Consider the following 26,370-nt stretch of genomic DNA (forward strand, 5'->3'; position numbering starts at 1 on the left):
GGGCTCACTTCTAACTTTTGTTCTGTTTTAAAAATCACGTAAGTCAAACTGCCGCGTGCCACCCACCACTCGCGAGACGCCAGTTTTCTCTCTTTCTCTCCCGGGGCATCGTGGAATTTCTGCCGCTGGAACCGCTCGCTGGGCTATTTTAAAGACGATAGTCTTTCTGGCAACCTTCGACGCAAAAAAAAAATTGGTCTGTCTGTACATTTGTCTGTTTATGTGCCTTTATAGGTACTATAAACGGCGCAAGGCGATGCAACAAACGGCCGACCCCATCCGGAGCGCCCGCCAATATTGCTCCAGATTCAGCATTCGTACTTGTGCGATTGTCAAATAAAAACCAAATATTACGCATATATGAGGCACCGTAACAAGAGGTCAATATTCTTTATATGTGTATTTTACTAGAAAACGCATACATAAATAATTCTAAGGAGCGTAGCGTTTATCACGCTGCGCTGACCATGAAATGCTTACACGAAAAGGCAGGTGTTTCCAACACTTTGCTAAGACGACACAGTGGTGTCACCTATCCGTCGCCTTGCGTTCTACACCTTATCACCTCCGAGACGGGCGTGCACGCGACCCGCTTCCTTTTTCAAGATAACTGCCAGATAGCGCTCATGTCTCACGTGTGACGTGACCTGGTGCGCTCGTTCGCCTCCACTGCACGCTCGAGGCACTCTAACGCAGCGCCTCCAGAGTAGCATTCACCGATTTTCTCGCACAGAACATCAAATAAACGTGTTTTTTTCACTGTCTCCAGAGGGAAGACTATCCTCTTTCGACGACATTTGCAGTGTCACATGCAGATAGCGGCCAATTTATTGACGCTACCGCTGGCTCCCACGCAAGCAAACCACCAATTAGCACCGCCTTCCCCCCCCTTCCTCCTCACAACGGTGGCGCCTCCTTTCCCATGGCTCTTTCTCTCTCCGTCTGTCGCGAGCCGGCCGACAGCAGGTGGGCGCTCGCACCTCAACATTTCCATTTTTGTCTCGCTTTTCTCGCGGTGTTTCAGAACTACGAATCTTTGGCCTTCTGATTCACAACAGAACAAAAAACAGCACCACGCTAGACAAGCTACGGAAAATTGAAGAACAGGTAGGGCACATGATTCGAGTGTCAAACAAGCGCGGGGGGCTACGAGGAAGGGACGCGATTCGGCTCGCCAATGCTTTTGTAACTAGCAGGATTCTATATTCAATACCGTACTTAGGAATGACTAAACACGAAGAGAACAGAGTCGATGCTATTCTTAGGAAAGTAATTAGGCGCGCACTTGATTTACCCATCAGCACTTCAAATCAGAAACTCTCTGCATTGGGAGTCTTTAACTCTATACAAGAACTCCAAGAAGCCCACCTCACAAATCAATATACGCGTCTTACGCAGACGCCCCCCGGGCGGCGCCTACTGGACCACCTCTTGATCCGGCACGAATGCGAAATCGAAAACGCGGAGCGTATTACTGAACTTTGGAGAACAAAACTCTGGGTGTCCCCGCTTCCCCGCAATATGACCAGGGAGGCGCACCAGGGTAGAAGGCAAGCGCGCGCTGAGGCACTTGAACAACGGCTTGGCTCCCGTAATGGGGTCTATTACGTCGATGTGGCCAGGCCGTCACCTAGGGGATACTACACGGCGGCGGTAATACATCAAGGAAGGCAGGTGGACGACCTCACTTTCAAAGCCACAAGCTCAAGTAAGGCGGAGGAGGTGGCCATTGCACTGGCAGTATCCCATCCAAACTCAAAACAAATAGTTATAGACTCTCGAAGAGCCTGCGAGAGCTATCTTGCAGGAGAAATCTCTCCATTGGCTAATAGACTTTTAAAATTCAGCATCAGGAACCGCGATCCTACCCCAAAACGTCCTTTATGGACTCCGGGACATCAGGGTCTACAGGGTAACGAGGCTGCACATGCAGCGGCCCGCGTGCTTACTTCCCGGGAAACTCCCCGTTCCCCTGATAGACCTGAACGTCCCACACCTTTAACACGGTTTTGAGAAATCAAAGAATACTACATTGAGCAACGCCGCTTGTATCCCGCACCAGCGAAGGGACTCTCGAAAACGGAGGAGTGCATCCTGCGGCGCCTACAGACAAATACGCTGCTGTGTCCAGCCATACTAAAATATTATGACTTTAAAATAAGTGGGCAGTGCCAGTACTGTGGGGAAGTGGCCAACACTTACCATATGGTCTGGGCCTGCCAAATGAACCCAAAATTAACCCCCTTTCCCAACCCCACCAAAGAGGACTGGGAGACGACCCTACTCAATAGCTCCACACTAGACGAACAGCAAACTCTAGTGCAGCGGGCTCGGGTGGCGGCCTCGACTAATGACGTCCCGGACTAGGGATGTCAACCAGCCCGCTGGGGATAAGGGCTATGTGGCACAGCCAGCATCAATAAAGGTTTTTTCCTTCTCTCGCGGTGCCACCAATGAGAACAGCGTGCCGCTATATGCCGAGCGGAGGCACCGACGGGCAGGACGCCACCATGGCATGCTTCCGCCAGAGTGCCTGTACCTTAAGGGTACAAATAGACTGGCGGTGTGGCTATCTGCCGCGTGCCGCTCACCCCTCGCGAGACGCCGCTTTCCTCTTTCCCGCGGAGCGTCGTAGAATTTCCTTTGCTCACAGAATCGCTCGCTTGACTATTTTTGCCGCTGGTACCTCCTCCCGCGCAAGCAAACCACCAATGAGGGCTCGCTTTCTTCCATTCTTGCGCACAAGGGTAAAATTAGCTAGAAGATAGTAGTGGGCTCACTCGCCGTTGGGCGCCATGCATCGCGGTCATAGAGTTTCCCAAAATTAACTAGAGGGCACTCTGGCGCTGCGATTGTTCGGCGACCATGGGAATGATGGGTAGTACACACATTTTCCTAGTCTTCGTACTTGCTGGCGGCGAATCGTACTTGAGGCTTCGTTTATTGCTGTGTTTCAGTTTTGTTTTGAAAGAAAAAAACAAACCCTTTTCAACTTAGTGAATTGATTCGAAAGGGTAAGTCTAAATGAATAAGGTTGTGAAGCGTAAACGGTGAACATTTGCTAATTTTCGTCATCATGAAAAAACAGCTTCAAGCCACAAAGTCACACACGGAGCCAGAAGCAGGACAGAATTACGAAAATTAGACATATGTGTGTACTACACATCATTCCAATGCTCGCTGAAGCGCCGTGTGTTGCAGCTCCCATAGACACTACCGCCAGATTTCCCTCTAGTGTATATTGAGAAACTCTATGATCACGGTGACGCCGCGAAAGTCACAAATATGTGTTTCGGCGTGCTTCCGTGGCGCGGCGACACCACCGCCTTAGATATAGTGAGCGTTGGCGCTGGGCCAGTGTTTGCGTCTTTGGAGCGGCAGACGGTGTGGGCGAGTTTTGTTCCTAGAGTATCCGGCGCGTTTTGCATCGTCAATCCACTGGATTTTCGAGCTAACAGTGATGTGGCCTGATAATCAGTGTTCGTCTCACGTGGTGAGAATGCCTCAACGGCGGGTTTTGCGCCTGGCTGTCGGACGGGTTACGTGCACGTGAAGGGCAGCAAGAAGCCGTCTTTGTACGGTGTTCCTAAGGATGCAGCCCCCTGGAAGCAACGAGAAAAAAATTTGCATAGAGTGGTAAAGTTATGGACGACAAATCTGTCGTGTGAACTTCACTTTGAGTCGATGTATGTGCTAGGGAATACGTACATATAATCGAATGAAAGGAGATACGCACCTGCAATTGATTGATTGATATGTGGGGTTTAGCGTTCCAAAACCATTATATGATTATGAAAGACGCCGTTGTGGAGGGCTCCGGCAATTTCGACCACCTGGGGTTCTTTAACGTGCACGCAAATCTGAGCACACGGGCCTACAACATTTCCGCCTCCATCGGAAATGCAGCCGCCGCATCCGGGATTCAAACCCGCGGCTTGTGGGTCAGCAGCCGAGTACCTTAGCCACTAGACCACCGCGGTGAGCTCGCACACCTGCAAAGTAGCCTACAGCAAACTACTTCTACAATACAAGAGAGTGAACGTTTTGAATTGTGTACCGCAATATATAAAAAAATACTCAGAGCTTGACCTGTTCACTGAAGAAATACTACTTTGAAGTAGATTTCTCTGCTTCAGTTCACTGATACTTTGGGTTGTAATTTTTTATTATGTATATATGTTGCAATTTATGTGTTTCCTTTCGTAGGTTTTGCAGTACCCTTGTTCTCTTTATTAAGCTACATCAGGTGACCATACTGTTACATGAAACTACAAGCTTAATTTTGCAGTTATGAACGCTCGCCATTACCAAAAGTTTGTATCAACTATAAACTGTGCGCTTCCTTTTTTTCGTCTTTTCTCTTTGGAATTCAAGTGATGGTGTTTGCCAATCAACATTTTTTCTTGTATGAGGATATCAAATTTGAATTGTGTACTTCTGTTTGTAATAATTAGAACTATTATTACAGTTTCTGTTATGCACACTTCCAATGGAACCCGCACTGGCCTTCGGTAGGAGACCGTAGACAGTTCATGCGCATTTTCTTTAAGATATGTGTGAAATAAAAAAATTAATTCATTCAAATGAGTAGCCTCCTGTTTATCTTATCTGTGTGTTTTCACGTTATTTGAATAGAAGTATTCAGTGCAGAAGTAACCAAATTACAGGGCCAAGGTACTGGAGATCTGTAGATGGAATTAGCAGCTACAAATTCTAAAAAGCATTGCAGTATATAGCGTTAAGTACTCGTAGTAAACTCTCCAGCGTATGTGTCAAAGTGAGCGTCGGCAGTAATTTCACAAACTCGTAAAATGTGTGCGTGATGAAAGCAGTGCACTTTTAAAGGAATACATAGAATTAGGTTACCAATTGATAGCCGCGCAACGTAAGGTTTTAGAAGTGCGCCATCACTACTTATCACACATAAGTGCAGTTTATATGCATCTGAAATTAACGCATAATCCCTAGCATGTGCCGACTTCTGCATGCGAGGAAATCGCGCGTTGTATGAGACAGTTTGAAAACAGAAATGCCAAATCCCACGCACAGCGAGAATTAATGATATGAGAAGTACGAATAAGGAAGGTTGATATTTTCTCTTAAAATCAGCACAACATTAGGATGCGGGCGTAATTTATGTTGTAGATACCTTCCATTTGATGATTATTATGTTTCCACCTGGCCTTCGTGTTCGTCGTCCATTCACGTCACGTAATACCGAATTTGGTAAATGTGAAGCCAGCGAAACGGCCGCGAACATGCTATGAGCGTAGCATTTAGTCATGCTTTACATGACACGCATGTCACATGATTACCATGTTTGGGCATGTCATATAACTCCGTCGTCTATTCAAGTCACGTAATACCAAATGTGGTATATAGAAAGCTAGCGACACGGCCGCGAGAGCATCATCAGCGCGGCTTGTAGTCACGTTCTTACATGACACGCGCGTATTAATTAACATACTTGCAGCAGCCATATACCTTTGTCATTCATTCACGTCGCATGACATAACAAGCTATCATACAGCAAAGCAGCATACACCACGCTAGAGCGTTCAAGAAAGTTACCGTGATTTGCGGGCAAGTAATGGCCAACGCACTGAGCTCGCGCCAGTTTTATTTTCTCAGCTACATCCCCGTCACCGCCTACGCTGCCGAAATTCGCACTCATATTCATGCAGTATATATGATAACAGCGCGCAAGAAACCACAGCTTTATTGGCCCAAAATTGCGTCTGTTAGGCAGCGCCCTACATCGAAGTCGTTGTTGGCGTCACCACACATGTGACATATGCGGCTTCAAGTAGGAGACCCCAGCAAGCCCACTACCCTCTCCTTGGTCACTTTAACATGGGTCTCGCCTTCTTACTCATGATTTGAATGGATAACGAAGGCGTGCGACTGGTTCAAACACGATAATCATGAGATGCGTGTTATGTAACAACACGACTACATGCTACGATCATGATGAACTCGCGGCCATTTCGCTAGCTTCACATATACCAAACTTCGTATTACGGTAAATGAATGGATGACGAAGGTATGCGAACGGTGCAAACACGATAATGATGCGATGCGTGTCATGTAAAAACATGACGACACGCCACGCTCAGGATTCACTCGTGGCCATTTCGCTAGCTTCACATATACCAAACTTCGTAGTACGGTACATGAATGGGTGACGAAAGTATGCAAATGGTGCAAACACGATAATAATGAGATGCGTGTTATGTAACTACATGACTACATGTCATGGTCATGGTGCACTCGCGGCTGTTTCGCTAGCTTCACATGTACTAAGTTTGGTACTACGTTATATTAATCGATGAAGATTGTATGCGAATGGTGCAAACACGAAAATCATGAGATGCGTGATATGTAACAACATGGCTCAATGCGACGCTAATGATGCGCTTTCGGGCGTTTCGTTAGCGTCTTATATACCATATTTCGTATTACGGTACGTGAACAGATGACGAACGCATCCGACTTGTGCAAACATGATTATCATGAGATGCGTGTCATGTAGCAACTTGGCGGCATGCTACGCTCATGGTGCAATCGCGGCCATTTCGCTAGTGTCACATGTAAAAAATTCGGTATTACGGTACATGAATCGATGACCAAGGTATGCGAATTATTTAAACTTGATGTTCATGAGATGCATGCCATGTAACAGCATCACTATGGGTCACGCTCATGATGCGCTGGCGACCGTTTTGGTAGTGTCAATTGTACCGAATTTTGAAAAAGAGGCGGACACAGTGCTGTCTGGGTAAGGCATCGGAACGAAAAGCAGCATGCCACATTTCGTGCTGGTTGCCATCGCTCTGCGCTGTAGTGAGGACCCCCCGACGGAAGCTAGTCGCGCTAGTCGTGCCTGGCGTCAGGCTCTGTAGATTGCTCACGTTTTTCTAACGTAGCGTCATTGCACCCAGCATTCGTGCACATCAACGTTATATTGGAATATACTGGGCCCTTCATGATGCGCACACTGTGGTTTCGCTACCTACACATATACTAAATTTGGTTTTACGTGACATGAACAGATGAGGAAGGTGAACGACACATCCGAACATGATAATCATGACACGGAAGTCATGTACAACATAATTTGCCTGCACTTCGCAACATTGTGCTGATTTTAAAGCGACATATTAGTCTTCCTCATTCGTGCTTTGCATATCATTTATTCACACTGCATGTGTGATCTGCCAGTTTTTTTTTTCAATGTGAAGCTTTGCTTGGCCATTTCTGGCCAAGCATTGTTCATTGGCCAAGCATTGTCCAATGCTTGGCCAGTAAATGGTCATTTCTAGCGGGCGTCATAACATGTCATTATCGTATTGGCTTGGAGGTTTAAAACCGGTCCCCCCCTACCAAAGGCACAAGCGCTACAGTACCTATTCCCTTAAGGCCACGTAGTGGGTGCGTAAGAAGTTCGAAAAGGTTTCATGCACCAAGTTTTCGATGCACGTAGTAGCAACAGGATATCCTTATCGCCTTCAACTCCTAAAAACAAAGCTTTAGGGTCTCTTAATTTGTTTTTTTTTAACTTTTGCACCTGCTATCATGTTATCAAACCAGTAATAAGTTGAGCTAGTAAGGAACAAGATCTTCATAAATTATAAAATGTATATATACTGAAGTTATAGCCGTTGCCCTAAAAGTCCCTGACATTGACACTACTCAGTCAGAAATCGAATGCGATTGTGTTGCAGGAACTCGTTCTACAGAAAAGGTGGTTCTCATCAAATTGCAGTAGTTTCCCCGTGTGACAGCAAAGATAGGACATTGCAAAGGAAGGACATTAGATTTGCTGTGTGACAGGGTGTCAGAATGCTCCCTAGTCATGGCTGAAATATGCTACATATCATTTTAACATATGGTGTAGTAGCGCAAATTTGATAGAGACACTGAGGACAAGAAAACACTGCACTCGCTAGTCTCACAAACAGTGGCGTGTTTTCTTGTCCTCTGTGTCCCCGTCGAGGTTGCGCTACTATACCATATGTTGAAATGATATCTCACCAACTAGCCCAGCTTTCAACCCTACTGAACTTCATACGCTAGGTAGTTGCTACAACCCGAATTATGTTTGTATCAAAGGAGCGTGTATGTTTCCTGGCATATTTGCTCGTTTTCGGCTTCTAATCAGTGAAGTTGGCTTTGGGTCGATGTATGTATTTGCTAGCATTCAAAAAAGAAAAAAGAAAAAATCAGCAACCAAGAACCAATAGGCGCCGAATGCAGTGTGAGCTCCGAAGAAGAGCTTGTCGAACTGAGTCGGCTAGAAAAAGAGAGGAACCTTACGAGGCAGCTCAAGAAAAAAAACGAAAGACTAGAGAAAAGAATAGAAATACTTGAGAAGAAAAATAACAAGCTGCAAGACATGCTGCAAAACGAACTCTAAGCTATATTTATTCCATGCTGCCTTGTAGAATTAAAAAAAAAAATGATTTTTCATGCAGTCAGTGAGTGCTGTGGTTATGTGTACCATAACACATTTTCTTTGGCATCTTCATGTTATTTCGATGCTTTTTGTTCCACAATAGGGAAGTGGTACCTGAAATAGCCCTTTGAAAAATGTACAATCGACATCCGATTTCACGGACACTCAAGGGATTGCGAAAGGTCCAGAAAATCAGGCAGTCTGGAAAAACGAATGCAAGTAAAAATACACTTTTTGAATAGGTATTTTTTACTGACAAAAAGGGTCACGGCAGGAGTACAGGATTCTGGTTGCAATTCAGCAAGTGCATAATTTAGATGCCCCGAAAAGAGCTGTTTGTAATAAAAAAGCGAAAAGAAAAAATTTGATGTGACCGACACTACTGCATTTGTAAAAATTAAGCGCTAGAAGGACTCGATTATTTTTGTTTGCATGGAGTTCCACTTGCCCCGATTATGTTTGCCTCAATATCAGCTGATGTCATGGTGTCAATGTACACCTATGACGATGTCATGCTCGCATCAACACCAAACTTGTTGCCCGTGTAGGCTCTGCCTCTTTGATCTCTGTGTCGGAGTTGTCGAAACCTTTAGTAACTTGAATGATTTCGTCACCGGTAAATTCCGCACACAGCTCAAGATTTTCGCTTGTGTCGGCAAAGCCCTCAAAGGTTATCTCGACTGAAATTGAAACACCAGCACCGTGCGGGTCGTTGAAGCAACGACCACAGTTGGAAGTTCTGTACACACTCTGACCTCTCAAGGTGAAACTGCCGTCTCGGCGTGCATTTTAAAGCTGGCGTGGCAAAAACAGTTCCTGGGAGTCTGTTGCGTTACCGCCTTCTATGAGTCGGGAAGCATGCCGACGGCAGACTATAGGTCAACAGCGTAGCTTTCCCGCCGGAGCACAGCCTTATAGTAAGATTAGTAACAGCACCATGCAGTTGTGGCCATAGGTTTGTCTAAGCCACGGCTGGCTACAAATTAGCGTGCGCTGGATTCCGGCATTTGCGGTGTCGAGGGTACGGCAGCCACGTCACAGGGGGTTCGAGGGTACGAAAAGAACCAAAATAGGGGCGCTGATAGTGACTTCAAGTCCGCTGTTAGCAGTAAAAAGTTAGCAGTAAAATCGGATGGTGAAAGCTGTATATGTCCGAAATTTTGGACTTTTTAATACATTGACTGTATGGGGAACTTGATGGTGCCACAGATCAGTCCGGGAAATCAGGCATGTCCAGGATTTCGGTTGTCCGAGAAATCTGACGGTAACTGTATGATCAGAGTTAAAAAAGCCAAAACAATGCAGCCCTTTATGGAATCAGATTTGTGTGAGAGAGTGGCGACATAATGATTGATTGATATGTGGTGTTTAACGTCCCAAAACCACTATATGATTATGAGAGACGCCGTAGTGAAGGGCTCCGGAAATTTAGACCACCTGGGGTTTATTAACGTGCACCCAAATCTGAGCACACGGGCCTACAACATTTCCGCCTCCATCGGAAATGCAGCCGCCGCAGCCGGGATTCGAACCCGCGCCCTACAGGTCAGCAGCCGAGTACCTTAGCCACTAGACCACCGCGGCGGGGCGGAGTGGCGACATAGTATGGAAACAGCTGTGATAGTTGCTGAATGGTGTTTCCTTCTGCGACAGTGCCGTGGTTACAACAGCATTAGCAGGAAACAGCAGCCAGCAAAGCATAAGTTCTGTATGAATGGACTCCGCTCCTCCTACCCTTTTTCACCAAACTGTAGACGGCTCCAGCAAGGTAACAGAAAAAATCGTGGCTTTAGGCACGATGCCATCAGCCACCACCCATCAAAGTGCATTCTTTCTCATTATATTCCTATGTACCTGGGGGGGGGGGGGGTCAGGCGGCTTAGCAGAGGAGGCACATATAACGTCATGACCCACCCTGCTGGAACTATTAGCTTTCTTCAAAAAAAATTCTGTAACAAAAATGCATCTCTTTGGCAGGAATCGACCATTAGAGAGGACTGCCTTTGAAAACTATAAGGAACAGTTTGAATTGTCTGACACTTAGAGGAGTTGTTAGTGTACAACCGTCTCAAGAGCAGGGTTGGGCAGTATCGCGATAGTATTTCAGAGATACTTTTGAGTGTCTGTACTGCTGTATTGAGATACTTCTTAAAAATGTATTTGTATCTCAGTAGTGAAAAACTTTTACGATGTATCGCCCGTATCGCAATACTATCCAGGGCATGGGTATGTGGTTAATTTTTTTCTTTTCGGAAATGAGCTGAGACGTGTTTACAATGACAAAAAAACATATGTTGTGATCTTAGCATTGTGTGGCGATATATGCACTCACCATTTCTACAATTGTTCTCAGAAGGTAACTGACTCCTACCTTCTTGATAGTGAGCTTGTTGCTTTTCTACCCGTACTTCATTGTGCATGCAGAACTGAAATGTGTTTGAATAATCACCTGCTTGGGAGCTTGCCAATAATGTTATACTGCCATTTTGAATTCCAGCAGTGAAGAGCATTGAATATGGCACATTGGGTGCCAACCAACAGCATCGTTCTTAAAGTGTGTTCCCTCATGCCAATTTAACGAGCAGTGCTTCTTTTTTCTCGTTTTTCCAGTTTTTGCGGCATCTATTTGAAAAAGGGGAGCTTATAGAGGAAGCCACAAAGCACCCAAAAAATTTGGTGTGGTGCCGTGGGCTACCAACGATACTTCTTTCTCCAAAGCATTTCTGGAAGACAGCAAGTGCGGCCACATGCTTGCTAGTCCTAGTCAAATGTGACCAGCGCAGTTTGAAGTTTCCCGTCTACAGAAACAAACACACAACATAAGGTACCGGCATTGACTTCGTGCAACTGACTAACCAGAAAATATCGGTGGTTGTCTCACTTGTCGCTAAAATCAATAGCATCTGCACAATGCAGACTAGCTGGGCTGCTGACCTACAGGAAGTGCACAGAGATCTCTTAGCATCCGGCTAATCGAACTCGGCTTAAACGCCAGCTCTTTCAGCCGCAAAGATATGACCGTGTGTTCCCAAGAAAACGTGCCGCTATACTGTACGTGTCTGATGCGTGCGAGTCAGGCACTAGTTCAAAAACCATTACGATGTCCAAGTAGCTCCGTTCCTACAAATTGCATTATCGGCTGGTAAAGATGAAGGACAAAAAAAAAGGTATCTTGATGCTTATTGGATACCTTGTAGACTGTGATTGTGTACATATCAGTGAGACTGGAAATTTTGAACATCAGGTCAGACAGCATGTCAATGATGTCAACGAAGTAAAGGTGTCTTCCAATGCCTTGGCAAAACACCCTGAAAGCTTGAGCAATAAAATAGATGAGCGTAACGGCATAAGCTTAGAAAAAAAAACTTTTCAGGATACCACTTGCAATCAATGCTGATTTAAACAATGGATACACATAACACACTGAACCATTGATAACACATAGAAACTTCTTTCTTATCTACACTCGCGGTTTTGAGTCACTTTTGAAGTCCTCATAAGCATATTTTCACTCCGTCTAGTTGTCACTCTGAACAAGACTCCCATCATGAAAGCGTAAATGTTTTATTTGTATTCCTTTTCGTGGTTGGTGTCATTAATTTATAATGTTCTCACCCTAACAGGCTTCAGTCAATATCTCAACTTCACCCATCTTTTTGAGTGGAATGTATACTACACTATGCATGGGATTAATTTCCTTTTGTTTATAACACGTTTTCTGGAGAGTAAATTGGTAAGGCAACTTGGTTGGAGCACTTCAGAGTATGAAATAGTTTTATGGCACCCGAGAATTTTAGCAAAAACACTCCGGTAAAATTGGGAAAAATATCAGCCTGACGCGCTGGTGTAGCTTTGAGCAAATACAACATAATTATGTTTGTAATAATCAGGTTGTAATATATTGAAGTGCTGAAAAAGTAATGCGTCGTTCAGGACGCAATTAAGAATTGTTCGCTCTTTATTTTTCACATTTGCTCTCTTACAGAAACATTGGCCACCTGTTGTGGCCACCAATGCAGCACAAGCACATCTACTAATCATGGCGCCTATGAACATGAGGCCATCCACAGGAGCAATCAAGAGAAGGTATGAGCATATGAAAACGCATTAAGATGCTTCATCAAGTGCGAAAAGTGGCCGTCAGCACAAACAAAAGTGACAAATATTACCTTGTGATGCCATCATTGTGGCATCAAAAATAAGTTTCCCAAATTGGTCGTGTCATCACGACGTCACATGATGTCATTGCTTGTTCTAAGGTTGCCTATCCCGGGGGCATTTGCGAAACAACTGGGAGTGCAGAAAGCTGTTGGGAGTCGTGGCGAGTCAATACAATCGACTTAAAAGAAAAAGACGATTTTCGTTATCTGTTGTTTTATAGCAGCCGTAAAGGGGAATGAAGCTGTGCCCAGTTGTTAATTTCCTGCTTCAGTAATGATCGGAGACGCCGATTTCAAAACATTTCGATGCAATATTCAGTCAACCGTGTACATCATCACACATTGCTGCACAACCTATGAAAGAGGAAATATCTTTATGGTGGCACAATCGAATCAAACCAGTATGGTACTACAAACCTCACTCAACTATGGCTTGGCAAACATGGCTGCGCTGCCATGTTTTGTTAACGGAGACTTCTCATAGGTCGACTTGAAGTGATGTCAGCAGTACAGTTGAGACAAATGGGCGAGCTGGAGAATCAAAGTTGTCGACCTTTATAATTGGATTACCGGTCCAGCAACCTTTTGTGCCAAAGAAGTGCTTATTTTGAAATAAAATCATGTTTTAGTGGTCTGCATCAGGTAGCGCACTTTAATTTACCCGCCTCAAGAAGCGGAAAGTCTCACGTCACTGTTGCCGTGCACAACGTTGCCCGGCTTTTTACTGTACGGTGGCCGACACTACTAGCGAAACTAAAGCACCAGGAGCCGCATCAGCAACAGCGGCCATCGATCAATTTCCTACAATAGGCTCCGAAATGACAGACATGTTCTGGCTCAATTGGGCCCCGCTAGATGGCACGACCTGTCAAGTTTAACCAGGAAAATGTTGAATTTTCTAACCACTTGTGCCATTCTCCATTGTACCTCCCGGCGGTTCTTTTTGCATGAGAAACAACTCAACAAGCACCATTTTTTACGTCCTTTGATACTTGGAAGGTTCTTTATTTAGTGAGCTAGTTTGATCACCAGTGATTAATTGTAGGCAGTTTCTCTGGCGTCATAAGGATCATTTCGCAAACGTCCTACGGCGGCGCATTTGTTCCCGTGCATTTACCTTAATTTCTCGGTAAGTAGGGCACTGCTGTTCATAATACTGTCGTTTTAGATGACATACATTGAGCTTTCACTGTCCCGTGAATTGTTATTTGTAATTAAGCGTGTTTGAGTTAAGAAGATTTGACTGTATTGCACCAAAACAAAGCGACAAAAGCATATTGGAGTGAGTTTAGACAAGTAAGATACAATTATAAAACTGACAAAAAACAAATTCGATTCAACTGCAAAAAGAAAGCTGTATGCTTCAAAAGTGTAATATAGATTTTTTTTGCATTTTCAGGCAAGGCCGTTGCAGTTCATGCAGCCATCGCTGCACGCATCGCCACCGTCGCCACCACCACTATGGCCGTGCTCGCCATTGTCTCCACAAGGGTGGTCAGCAACGCTGCCTTTGCAACCACCGCAGCACATACTGCTACCAGAGCCTCCATCGCCTTCTTCAGAGCAGCCACGGACGCAGCTATGCCCATTGATGCCACCGGTACCACACCCTGGAACTACTTCAAGTGGTTCTCAAGAACCTACCAGCCAGGTGTGTACTTTATAACTGAAATGGCTGTTTCTTTGTTTTTTTTCAATCCAATTTAGGGGTTATATTGTCAGGCTAGCCTCCTGTACCTTTTCAATTTGTTTGTTTAATCAATATACATCTAGTCATTGTTAGTTGTGCGCAGACAAGTATTTTAAAGTTGAGCAAATGCAGTGTGACCATCTGTCAATGTCGAATCGCACTGGTTGAGCAGGATAAAAATTTTCTCGCCGGGTTCCCCAGGTCAATTCGGAGCAGTTTCCCGCTTTCTACTGGCAGATTCGGAGCAAACCACTCCGCAATGGGGCATCCATGTTGTTTCATCTGGAAGAGGTAAATTTTTCTGGAACTCCGGAAATGCAGGGCTGTCATTTTTTTGTACTATCGGGGAATAAGGTTGTCTTCCACGTTTTTTTAGGTGGTGTCTCATCACCCTATGGATTTCTTTACATTCTAAAAATGGCATCGTTTGACTTTGCTGGATGAACTGGCGGTTAAGTTTTGACAGTTGTACCAGCAGCGACCACAAACCGTGTATGGAAGTGATTTTTTAAAAAAAAAGTTGCCTGACCGGCTCTGCAGATGCCTGAAGATCATCGGCTATGTTGAAAAAGTTCAGGAGCCGGTTTAAGCGTCGTATGCATAAACAGCTTCTGGACACCTCATGCACAGCATTTCTGTGTTCCAGTGGCAGATTTAGCTTGGTGTAAGACGTTTTTAGATAATGTCAGATGGGTGAGCACGCGCTGTCGCAGCGGCGAGGACTGCCCCCTCTCGTATCCCGCGGAGCGGCGGCGCTGCTGTCGCTTTGAGATTGGTGAAGGAGCATCGTCTGCTACCTCTGCATGTGAAACAGCAGAAAATTAGTTTCCAAATTGCGACAAGAGAGGAGAGGATGCGGCGGAAGGGCGACCTTGAAAACCAAAACGCACAGGAAGGAGGCAGGTTGGGTAGCTTGCTTGATAGGTCCGCGAAACTCGCACGTAGAAAAACTTCGAAAGAGTGCCTGCGCGCGCAGAAGTCAAAGCATGGCCGCCTAGATCAGTGCGTGGGGGTGTTCGAACAATCTGCAGCCGTGGTCAAAAAATTTTTTCGTTGCGCCGGCGAGTTTGCGTGGCCTCACGAACTTCGATATTTCGCGATTCGTCCTGCGCAAATTAACAGCCGTTTTCGCGCTTCCGCACGTGCGCGAAAGGCATGCCGAGTCGAGTGCGAAGCGAGTGAGAACAAGTCCTTAACACGAAACGAATCACAAATTATCGGAGTCGGTGGGGCAGCGTACGCGCGTGCACTAGACGCAGACTATCGCATACAGTCGGTGGCCGACGATGATGGCAAATGGTCTGGTCACTCCAGGCCGGCGATGCCAACGACAGTACCAGCGATTAAAAACAGGGTAGATGGCCGACCATTCTTCGAAAGATCAGTGGCAGTGTGAAAACGCGGGCCTCGTCTGGCGATGTGGGGCGCTCAGAGTAGCGGGGGGACAAAGGACGGAGGGGTGCATAACAAAAAGCAGTCGGCACTTTCCTTTCTTCATTGGTTGGTGAGCAGCAACTAGAGGGTCGCGGAGGCAGCGTCAGCGTTTAACAATAAGAATATATGGGCACCTCGCCGATGCCTGATCGGTGGTCGAAATTGGTTTCCCGGGAAGTCGGGAGACCGCTGACTGTTCGCTGTAACCGATCAGCGGCGCTCGGAGACGTTCGTTGTAAGTGCAATTTTGTGCCATTGAACCAATGTATATTTTCATGGTCACGCGGATATTCGTTTGAAGCGAAAGTTCGTTTTAAGTGGGGCTGTTATATGTGGGCTCGACTGTACTACTTAGTGATAAAGAGGGTTCGGGCCTGTACCTAAGAAATGTACGATTATTTATGTATGTTTTGACCATTACCTGCAAGACTTTTCATGGAATAGCAGCTGTTCAGTCCTTGAGAACTGCAGGGTAATTTGGGGGTTTGAAGAAGTACTGCTGATCACAAGTGTTTTCCTCATAGGCATAGCCACTTAGACAGCCCGGCACACTGAAGGTCGGCATGCTTACTGTGTTAAACTGCTAATTCACTCAAGCTTGCTTGATTGTTGTGTACCATGTTAAATACTATTTGCGTGACAGAAATCTAACCTTCAAGCTCCCGCCTCTGTAATCCGAGAAAGCAAACTAAAAGAAAAAAACAAATTCAACGCTGCCGCGGGAAGCCATCGGTAGCTCGTTCTCAAGGCTACGTTAGCAGCGCGCCCCTCAGAGCGTGTACGAGTCGGCGCTGCCTCCATAGCGGGCTTTCCCAGCTGACAGCATCTAAAAACGGTGTAAGCCGTGTGCTCGCTTCAAGACTTGGGCGGCTGTTCCAGATCTCTCAGTCGAATTCAACATAATAATAGTTGTGCACGTAGCTTTACTCACCATAAAACCTAAATGTAAATTTACAAAGAGTTTTAAGCTAATTGCATATGCTTTTTGCATGAAATGACATTCTTGACAAGCTAGCTTTAGGAGATGAAATTCTTCAAGTGTGTGGAGTAAGTTCTATAATTTAATCACTGTAAAGTAGGATGTCATTCTGCCATAGTTAATGGATGTTTAGGTGTAAGGAAGTTGTAATTATGGGCAAACTTTGCACAACTATTAATTTTGAACATTTTATAATAACTCAGTTCATACAAAAGCTAGTTTGAATACCGTTATGATTAAATGATAACAAGTCAGATGCAAGTAGTATGAAGTTAGCCTACGCAAGGCGAGCAGCATTAGAGTAAAAAGAACTGTTGGTAATTATGTGTATGCCCCGATTCTGAATGTTCTCTATTGACAAAAAATTATTGTAATGCATATTTGCCCATGTAATAATGCCATAGGTGATTTGACTGTTTATGAAAGCAGGGCAACAATAAGGCATCACAGGAGATAAATAACGAAGATTTAATGAAGGCTCGTACACCGAAGGCAGTTTTTTGTTTAGCATCAGCAATCATATGGGTAAACTTCACGTTAGGCTCAATTTTTTGGCCTAGAAAACACCAAATTGCAGGAAATAAATTATGGTAGTTAATTAAAAAAGGGAGCTTTGTTTTAGTACCTGTTTAAACCATGAACTTAGTTTTAATTGCGATTAAAATTAGGTTGTTTTAATAACACAATGTAGAACACTGATCAGTTTGTTGTGCAGCTCAGTGATTGGGCTTTTAACAATTTATGGAGCATAAGCTGGAAAAACAATAGGGATAGAAGTTTGAGCAGCTGTTATTGGGCTGAACAAAGCACAAATGAGGGCTGATAGTAATGCAGTGTTTGACAATTAAAAAAAAGTTTTGGAAATGGTGCTTAACTTTCATACCTGGAAGCCATGCAGGCATATGTGTGCCTAATATTTTTCAAGGCTGATCGACTTTTCCTTTGTTCTGCCTTTTAGGGTTTGGGTGGCAGTGATGAACTGCCACTGTTTTCCCGGGTGGACAATCAAGTAAGTAGCTCTACAGTAGCTTGGATAGTTAGACTAGTCGGTATTCGTTCATCTTCTAACTGAATAAGGGCGCATACAGACACTTTAACACCGATTATGTTGTGTGCATTTTCTTCTTCTGGTGTCCGTCTCTGTGTGCATGCCCTTATTCATTTAAACGATGAAGTCGCTCTACTTTTTGTAAATTTATGCTTATTCAGTGCAATACTTTCACTACAGGGTTGAATGCATAGTTAAGCAACTTGCATTGCACTTTCACTTGTGTGTATGTTTATGCTTAGTGTATTCATCTACTACGGATAATTTTGTAAATTATGAACTGGTGAATTTAGATATTCAGGAGGTTATTTCTCGAATGACCAGTGCCATCTTCTACATTACCCTTTTTTGGTATGTCACGGCATTCAGTACAAGCTTCATAAATATATTTGCGACAAGTCTTAATGTCAGGAAAAAGGGGAATGAATTGAGGCTCTGTCTTTTTGATTCCTGAGTGCCTCTATATTGGACTTGACCAAAAAAATTTTCATCTGCATTGTGCCGGAGCACTTTTTGTCAGTGCCAGCTCTAAGTGCCTTTTAGGGTGTCTGGTGGTCTCTTATACTTTAGTAGAATATTGTGGACTCGACATTACTAACAACTGTAACAAAACTGTAAGATATGTTACATAGTTGTTAATATAACTTCCACACATATCTAGAGCACTCGAAATTGTAAATATGCTTCTTTTTAAAATTTCTTACAGCTTCTCACAAACTGTTCAGGTGAGACTTAAAGACAGCAATGATGTATGTGATTTGCTTTTCATTGATCATTGAAAGGAATGTTTTTTTGTTTCGCTGGAGCTACCATAATGTAAAATTTCTAAATAGGCATTGTGTTGATGTTTTTCTAGCTTAATATGAAATACCACTTCCTGCCCAGTCTTTTAATATCTAAAAATTAATGATTCTCTTTGGGAAGGCTGGTGTAGTATTGCCATTCTAGAGCACTATATGCACCTGTAGACTTACATACATTCTGTGAACTGAACTTGCTTTAGAAAAATAAGAATATTTGGATAACGTTTAGTATGCCAGTGTTATACAAAATGGCATGCAGTTGCAGAAGTGAAATGTAAGATTCATCAGAACTACAGTAAAAGCTCGTTATTTCAACACCCGTTCATTCAGAAATTCGGATAATTCGGACGGCTCTATTGGTCCCGGCAAAGTGCATGTTAATCTATGGGACCAAACCTTCATTATTTCGTCGGAATTCGGCTCCGCACCACCTAATTTGGACATATGCTGACGGCAGCTGCTACACAAAAGTGTGATAAAGCAGCGCTGGCACCACTGGAGTGAAACCGAAGCCTGAGTGGCATCGCCATCATCATCAACTAGTGGGGGCGATCGCAGCGTCACCGAACGTCGGCGTCTTCTTTCTTCTCCACTCAGCGCCTCCGACGCCATTTTCCCTTGTGTTGTCGTTGGTTGGTTGGTTGGTTCCTCAACACCTTGGCGCAACCCACCTAGGGTGATAGGCCATGAATGGGACGGTGCCTTGCTTTTCAAATAATTCACTTCTTGAAAGAGAGGGTTGGATTAATTAGGTAATATAGGTAAGAATAAAAAGGTGTTCAATTTCTAAAAAAACCTCGAAAAGAAAACATATAAACATACAAAAAATTATACATAAACAACTGAAGTTACTTATTTTTAGCATTCCGTCGTGTCGGAACCATCTCCTCTTGCGGAGTTCTCTTTTTCTTCCATTTTGACCGTATTTGCATGCCACCACCATCGTGTGCTACAGTGATGGCAACGCCGAAAAAGCGGCACAACTACGACGCGAAGAACTTGGCGACTAAAGTGGAAATTTCGGAAGCACTGAAGAACGGCGAATCACGACAGCAGGTTATGACCAGGTACAGCGTGAAGCAGAGCACGTTAGGAACGTACGTGAAAAATGAACAACAGATTCGACAAGCCTTCGAAAGCGAGAAGTTTCATGCCTCTAGAAAGCGTTTGCGAACCGCAGCTCATCCCCAGCTCGAAGAAGCTTTGCTCCGGTGGATTACTGACTGTCACAACGCACATCTGCCTTTGAGCGGACCTCTCATCATGGCGCAGGGTGACAAGTACGCTGCAATGATGAACATTTAATCGTTCAAAGCGTCAGAAGGGTGGTTTTCGAGGTTTCGAGAGAGACACGAACTTGTCTTCAGGAGTGTGTGCGGCGAAAAGGCCAGTGTTGACGAAAGCGTGACCACCGAGTGGAGAAATGTGAAGCTGCTGGAGCACTTTGCCGCATATGAACCACGTGACGTGTTCAATGCAGATGAAACTGCTCTATTCTTCAGAGCTCTGCCCGACAAGACGGTGACTTTCAAAGGGGACGCGTGCATTGGTGGCAAGAAGTGCAAGCAAAGGATAGCTGTGCTTCTTGCCGCCAATATGACTGGCACGGAGCGCTTGCCACTACTTGTCGTCGGGAAGGCGCTCAAGCCACGTTGTTTTAAGAACGTCAAAAGCCTTCCTGTCGAGTACACAGCGAACAGGAAGGCATGGATGACATCTGACATTTTTCGCGGCTGGCTGCAGCAGTTGGACCGGCACTTCACGTCGAAGGACCACAAGACAATTATGATTGTTGACAACTGTAGTGCCCATAACTGTACAGTCGAACTGAAGAGCATCAAAGCAGTTTTTTGCCGCCCAACACTACGTCCGCTCTTCAGCCGATGAACCAGAGTATCATTCGCTACGTGAAGTCGAAGTACCGCAAGCACCTGCTAGAGCGAATGATCGTATGTTCAGAAGCTGGAAAGTTGTATCAAGTGGACTTACTCTGCGCAGTGCACATCATTGCCAACGTGTGGAAAAACACTCCGCTGAAAGTCATCGCCAACTGTTTTCTGCACAGCTGTTTTGTGAGGCCCGAGCATGCAGCAGTAGCTGACGATGGCATCGAGGAGGTGTCAGCCGAGTCCACCGACGATGACTGCCCGACTTTCAATGCTGTCCTTCCCACAGATGTGACCTTTCAGGACTACATCGCGATTGATCATGGTGTCGCCACGAGTGGTCTCCTGACCGATCAAGAGATTGTTAATGATGTCACGGGCGCCCATGAAGACCAAGATTCCGACGAAGAATCATGCGAGGAGATACAGCCGTGACCTCATCGCACCTCACGGGAAGTCTCGGAGGTGCTGTTAATACTAGAGGACGCTTGCCTGAACACTCCCTGCAGCTTGCGTGCTGTTGGCCATTTGGAACAGTCAAGAAAAATTGTGAAGTCAGCCGGAATCTGCGCGAAAACGCAGACGACCATTACAAAATAATTCAACCAATAAAGGTATGCTTCTGCAGCTTGATTTTAAATGTTTTTCCCTGTTCACTCGTCAATTCGGCATTCGGTTGATTTTGACAGTTTTTCCGGTCCCGTGAAATCCTAATTAACGATCTTTTACTGTATTTGAATACATACGAGCAAAACTATACTCGCACGACCAAAGAGCGAAACCAACATTTTCAAAAACAAGATACCTCTTGAGTCTTTTATTATGATTCCACATTTTTTTGCGCAGATTCACCTAAGAAACGGCGTATTTGGAGCACGAAAAATGGGCATGGCTGCTTTCGCGTCCGAGAGACAGCTTGTTCTGTAAGGAGGCGACCAAGCTTCTGTGGGGTGTGAGTGCCCTCCAGAACAGGAGCATCACAGGAGCCCCTTGCCGGCGCTTCGTGCTCTCGGAAAACCAGGCACCACCCAGGAGGGCACTCACGCCTAAAAAAGTGGAGGCAATCGGAAGTAAGTGTTTCATGCTTAGTATATTTTGCTGAAATTAGGGACAATAAAATTTATCAACTATATGGACCAGTAAGTCCCTAATTGCTACATATTCCTGCTCATTTTCACAGATGCCTTCAGCAAGTACATTGCTGGGAGACCAAGTGAAGTGGCAGCAATTGAGAGGCTAAGAAAAATGAACAGATTCATTGCTGAAATGTTGAACGACCTAAATAAATGAGTCGTCAAAGCATTGCTCTAGCCTGATCATGTTTATTTGATATAATTGCAGCATACCTACATTACATTGTTTATTTTACTTTGTGCTTCATGAACTGGCATGCCTTTCTTAATACATTCTTTTGCTGCATGTTATTTTGACCCAAATAGCTAATCCAACCCATATCACCTGCATAACCTGTAATACACACACATTCGTTACACTTATAGCACCTATATGAGCCATACCACCCGTGTGACCCGTACCACCCGTATGAACCGTACCACCCGTATGACCGTACCACCTGTATGACCCGTAACACCTGTATGCGCCATACCACCTATATGCCCCGTATCCAATAACAAGGTATGTGCAGGTCCTGTACATGTAGGAGTTTTCAGTAGGGATCTACCAAAAAGCTTACCTGGTTGTTTTTTCTCGTCACTAGCTGTCCTAGACCTCAAAAGAGCCGCGTGCCTCCTAAAACAACTAACTCATGCTCAGCAACTCGCCAACCCACCTCATGACCAAGCCTCCTTTGAAAGTGAGTTCTGTCTCGATGAAAACCACCCCCCTATTGGACCTCTCAGTTTATTTCGACTACCTCAGAGCCTTTACGTCGGCTCAACTACCATATCTCCTCATTTGCGTCGACAACCACTCTTAGCAGGTTTTTTTTCATGCACCGGTACCTCTGGTATCGTGAATACCAATTCCTGTACCTGAGGGAAAATGCCGGGCATGTCATGGACAACTTTAGCCAGTGTGGTCGCCAGTCCTGACGTTTCTTCATTCAAGACATCGTTTAGATTGCCCGCAATTATCACAAGGTTTTTTCTATTAGCTTTAGTTGTGAGCTTTGCGTTAGCTTGTCTCAACACAGCTTCCAGCTTATTTCCTTCGATCTTACCAATTCAAGCTCTCTGGTCGCCTCTTACCCTCGCTTTGATTGCTTCTCCAAATCGATTGTAATTCAAGTCCCCAGCGATTACCCGGGTCTGTGACTTTTCTGCTAGAGTGTCCCGCAACTGGAGGTTACTTGCCCTTGTGTCGCCGGCTGGTTTGTCTCCTGTATCCCCAACTACTTTGTGGAAGCTGGGTCTTGTGACCATTGAATTGATTGAACCTGTTTTTTTTTCGAACATGTTTTCTTTTTCTTCCCCGTGGTTCTGGGTGCCGGTGCCCGACCGTTCCCGCCATCGACCACTCATTTGTTCAACTTCACAAATGTTTTTTCTGCTGTCCTAAGCCTTTCTAACATTGCCTTGCTTTTTTCATGCTCTGTCGCCAACGCAGTCCCCAGGTCCGCGATTCTTATGATCAGTTTACTCTGGGCAACCATCATTTTTTTCCGTCGACCTCACAGTATTTACACTTGACGTCCACTTCTAGATTTACATACGCAGTACCCTTCTTTTTCAAATCCAGCCCGTGTCTGAAACATTTTACTGTCTTTCTAACCATGTCATTTTTTAGTCTGTCTGACACAAGCTCACTTGTGCACAGAAATACCTGAATTGTCCCACTCGATAATAAGAGGGCGCGATGTACTACGAACACTGCCCTAAGTAGAAAAAAAGTGTAAGCTCTACTACAAAGTTTATTTGGCTGGGTCGGAGGAGAAAAAACAAACAAACAAAAAAAACAGGTGAATGACCCTCAAAAAGCTTTACAATGTAATAATTGCTATAAATGTTTACACTACTGCGTTATCAATTATTAAAAAAAACTCGAAGCATGAAACACGCTTATTTGAACAGTCGGTCCGGAGCCCTCGCAAAACACGTTCATTCAGCGCCAGACCCACTGTGAACGAGACCTGAGCCGACTGAAATTGACATCTATCCTGTTTTTAACGTGACAGCGTTTCAGAGTTTGTTTTGCAGAAATACTGGTGTTCGCGTCAGCGTCGGCATCGGCGTTGTTGATTGTGAATGAAAAATCACTATCTTTGCGTGAACGAAAAATAGAAAGATCCTAGTAAAATATCTAGTAAAAATTCCGGTCTCAATAAAATTCAAATCCGCGTCTTTTGCGTGGCAAATGGCTGTTCTACCACAATGCTACGCCTTTGCTTGTAAATACAGCGAAAATAACTTCCTCTGCTCAGAAGTACAGCGAAAGTACTTTTCATGCTTTACAGACACGTCTTGTGTACAAGCTTCACAACACAACATGAAATACTTCCAATAAAATGATAAGAACAAAAGTACCAATCTATCGGGCGTCAAAACATAAGATTATCAGAATGGCTTCGTGCTTTAAACGTAGCCACCCGCTACAAAGGCACACACAATACTGCACCCTTAAGACCGCTGAGTGGGTGCATTGCAAGTTCGAAAAGATCTCATACGCTAAGTCTTTGAAGTACCCACTAGAAACAGAATATTGCTATCACGTTCAACTTTTAAAGGCAAAGCTTAAAGGACCGCTTGCGCCAAACTTGGAAATTCGACATGCTTGTGTTGTTTGATAGTCCTACATTCAGGGCATTCTCTGACCGATTAATAGTGGCGAGCTTAACCGGAAGCTTGAAGGACCGCTTGCACCAAACTTGGAAATTCGACATGCCTGTGTTGTTTGATAGTCCTAAATTCAGGGCAATCTCTGACCGATGAATAGTGGCGAGCGTAACCTAGAATATAGTTTATTCGGTTTTAAAGTAAAGAGCGTGCTCTTTTGAGTATTCAGGTGCAATAGGCATTTTCCGTGGTGTGATGTAGACAGGTACTCCCCTTGTGACGTTGTAGGGTCAACATTTGCGGGGCGCGCACGATACGCCGACAGGCACCCGGTGAAGTTTATTGTCTGTAACTCGTCTCGCTTTACTGTCGGGCTGTTCTTTAGATAGTTTTGCTGCCTACACCAGGATTGGCTCTCTTTTTTTAGAGAGGGAAACGCTCAAAACACCCACACCGTTTAAGTCTTCACCTAACGCGGTTCCCCCCATTGAAAACAGCCTCAAGCAATGCTCTGATTGATTGATTGCTTTATATGTGGGTATTACCGCCCTAAAACCACTATATGATTATGAGAGACGCTGTGGTGGAAGGCTATTGAAATTTCGACCACGTGAGGCTCTGCTCTGATGTGGGGCACTAGTTTCTTACGGTACTTAGGCGGGCGTTTTAACTGACGCAAAATCGTTCGGATTAATGTCCCTAACGTTATTTACACAATGCGTTAAAGCATTTCCGATATAATATCGGCATTACCAGACGCAAAGCTACAAAACTGCTGTGAAAAAATCGCAAAGAAAACTTTCGCTGTCAGGGGTCCTTTAACGGTCGCCCAGTTTTTACAGCGAAAACTGTTATGAGATCACAACTCAAGTCACGCGCAGTTGTTCTCCACCACCACTGCCGCCGGAGTTCGTAACCACATCGTGCAAAATGAAAACAAAAACAGCACCAAAGACAAAGTGGTGCTCGAAACCCGAGTGTGCTAGGTGTGAACCCAGTATTGAACCACTGTACTGCGCTCGTGCTTGTGATTTGTTGGCTAACCTAGCAACAAAGACACAGTGGGGCTCGAAGCCAGGTCCGCTGGGTGACATCGTAGTATTCTACCACTGAGCAACGCTGTTTTTTTTTTCTTTATTGTCTTCTTGACTACAGGTCACGGTAATCTGACAATCACCATCACACGTGTTTATGTGTCATAACGCATCAAACAAAGATATTTCATCTTCAACATAGTCGGTAGTCTTATACACATCTCGCACTTTTATAACAGCTTCCACGAAACACTCATTAACGCATAGACCTTTTACATCACAGTGTCTGTACGATAGCATACTACGCCAAACAGAATTAAGACCAAGTAAAATTATAACTTCCAAATTTTGCACAGAACTATTACAAGGCAAAAAAAAAACGAATTTCATATGAAGTAAGAGGTAAATCTTTTTTTAGACTCCTCTGCAAAATGTCCCCAAAGAAAATAGCATTCTTACAATTAGTAAACACGTGTTCAGTGGTCTCAGGTTTGTTACACAGGAGACAGCTTCTTTCCATAGTACATACATCCCTGCCTCTTCAAGCCACGTTCTTACCGGCAAGATTTTCGTATGAAGTTCAAAAAAGAAAGTTTTAACACTGGATGGTGTACACATGTTTTTCACTCGATTTAGTACGTCATGTCCATATGATTTTTCATAATTTGAAAGGTAAAGAAGCACAGAAAAAATATTCTGTATTAAGTCTTTCATAAGGCGCTTTTTTTACAGATTAGTTAGGTAATCTATCGAAAACTTTGTCCGTAAGAAACGATATCAGAACACAACTTCGCGCAAGAACGGTGACAAGGTGTGTCGTTCTCCCCTGTCTAAAGATACAAAGAAGTCAGGCATGTAGTGTAACAGCGTTGCTTGAAATAAAGGACATAAAGAAGAGTCTCTCTGGTCTCTTATTAGCAGAAAACGTGATTTTATTTAGTCAAGAAACAGATGGCACAAAGAAAGCCCTCCTTGCTTAACACGCCAAAACAAGTTCATTCTAGATGTTCGCTCCCATGTAGAGCTCGGGATGAACGTGGCGAATATCCTGCGGATGTTATGAATGACACTGAGCTACGCTGGTGCTCGTAACTTGGTGGCAAACGTACCTCAGGCAGGCTTGATGTCGGTAAAGCAATCGCGTTCATAA

The sequence above is a fragment of the Rhipicephalus microplus genome, chromosome 1 (assembly GCF_043290135.1).
Source record: "Rhipicephalus microplus isolate Deutch F79 chromosome 1, USDA_Rmic, whole genome shotgun sequence".
NCBI classification, from domain to species: Eukaryota; Metazoa; Arthropoda; class Arachnida; order Ixodida; family Ixodidae; genus Rhipicephalus; species Rhipicephalus microplus.